Consider the following 2,502-nt stretch of genomic DNA (forward strand, 5'->3'; position numbering starts at 1 on the left):
CAGATGCTAGTGCCGTGCTCCTTGTACAGCTATAGAACCATGAGACAAACAAATATCTTTCCTTTATAAATTACCCAGTCTCAGGTATTACTTTATAGTAACACAAATGGATTGACACCAACTACCATAATAGATACATCTTCAGAATAAAGCCTGCATCTATGAAAGCAACTTGAAAACATTGGAAGAAGCAACCCTTACACTGCAAGCACAGAAATCAATGTAAGAACATAAACAACATAAAAAATATTGAGGAAATATCATGCTTTTCAAGGAACACAGTATTTCTCTAGCAATAGATTCCAATGAAAAATAAATTTATGAAATTCCAGAAAAAATGATATTAACAAATAGTGAGATACAAAAGAACACAGAGAAATAATACAAATAAATCAGAAAAGCAATTCAGTGCATAAATGAGAAATTTATCAAAGAGATAGAAATCATTAAAAAGACCCAAACAGCAAACTTAGAACTGAAATAGAGAAAAATAAAGAATACAACACAATAATAGGAACTTCAACATCTCACTCTTAGCATTAGGCAGGTTATCTAGACAGAAAATTAACAAACAAACATTGGATTTAAGCTGCATTTAAATAAAAGAACCTAACAGACATTTACAGAACATTTCATCTAACAGCTGTAGAATACACATTATTCCCAAAAGCACATGGAACACTCTCTAGGATAGACCGTATGATAGGACACAAAATAAACTTCAACATGTTTTTTAAAATTGAAATCATATCAAGTATCTTTTCAGATTTAATGGATTGAAACTAAAAATCAGTAACAAGGACTTTGGAAACAGTTATATAGCAATTAAACAAAATGCTCATGAATGATGACTGTGTCAATTAAGAAATTAAAGAGGAAAGTATCTTAAAACAGAAATCAAAATACAACATACCAAAACCTACGGGATACAGAAAACACAGTGTTATGAGGAAAGTATATAACAATAAACACCTACATAAAAAAAGCAGAAAGAGTTCAAAAGAATATAGTGATGTGCCTAAAGGCATTATTAAAACAACAACAAACTAAACTAAAAATTAGTAAAAGAAAAGAAGTAATAAAGATCAGAGAACTAAACAGAATAGAAACTAAGAAAAAAAATATAATGGATCAATGAAATGAAAATTTGTTTTTTTTAAAAAAAAAAGATTAAAATTCAGTTCTATGCTGGAGTAACCTAAAGAAAAGACCCAAATAAATAAAATCAGAAATTAGAAAGTAGACAACCAATACCACAGAAACACAAAAGATCATCAGAGACTATTATGAACAGCTATATACTAACTGACTGGAAAACCTAGAGGAATTGAGTACATTCCGAGATGCGTACAACCTACCAAAACTGAATAAGGAAGAAACAGAAAAGAGGAACATATCAATAAAGAGTAATGAATTTAGTCGGTAATAAAAAGTCTCCAAACCAGATATGTCCAGGACTAGATGACTTCATTCCTGAAATCTACGAAACTTACAAAGAAAATCTAATACCAATTATCCTCAAACTATTCCAAAAGAATTGAAGAGGAGGAACTTCTTAACTAATTCTCTGAGGCCAACTCAACCATGATACCAAAACCAAACAGCGATGCAACAACAACAACAACAACAAAAAATACGAACCAATATCTCTGATGAATATAGACCAAAAATCCTCAATAAAAATATTAGCAAACCAAATCTTTCAACACATCAAAAATATAATACACCAAGTTCAACTGGGATTTATCCCAGGAATGCAAGGATGGGCCAACATATGTAAATCAATCAACATGGTACATCACATCAAGAAAAGGAAGAAGAAAAACCATATAATCATCTCAGAGATGGAGAAGCATTTGATAAAAGTTAACACCTCATGATGAAAATGCTCAAGAAACTAGGCATAGAAGAAATGTATCTCAATATAATAAAGGCCATCTATGACAAATCCACAGCTAACATCACACTGAATGAGGAAAAAGCTAAAATTCTTTCCTCTAAGAACTGGAACAAAAAAAGATATACACTTTTACCACTTCTATTCAATGTTGTACTGGAGGTGCTACCCAGAGAAATCAGGCAAAGGAAAGAAATAACAGGTATCCAAATTGAAAAAGAGGCAGTAAAATTGCCCTTCTTTTCAGACAACATAATCATACAGCTAGCAAAACCTAGAGACTTCACTAAAACACTGTTAGATCTGATAAATAAATTCAGTAAATTTTCAGGGCACAAAATCAACACACAAAAATCAGTGGTGCTTTTCACTTTTCTTTCTTTCTCTCTCTCTCTCTCTCTCTCTCTTTCTCTCTTTCTCTCTTTCTCTCTTTCTTTCTTTCAAGGAGGATCTTTCTCCATCACCCAGGCTGGAGTGCAGTGGTGCAATCTTGGCTCACTGCAACCTCTGTCTCCCAGGTACAAGCGATCCTCCCACCTCAGTATCCTGAGTAGCTGGGACTACAGGCATGCACCACCAGGTCTGGCTTATTTTCTCTATTTTTA

This window comes from Mandrillus leucophaeus, unplaced genomic scaffold, assembly GCF_000951045.1.
Source record: "Mandrillus leucophaeus isolate KB7577 unplaced genomic scaffold, Mleu.le_1.0 Scaffold1156, whole genome shotgun sequence".
Classification (NCBI taxonomy): Eukaryota; Metazoa; Chordata; class Mammalia; order Primates; family Cercopithecidae; genus Mandrillus; species Mandrillus leucophaeus.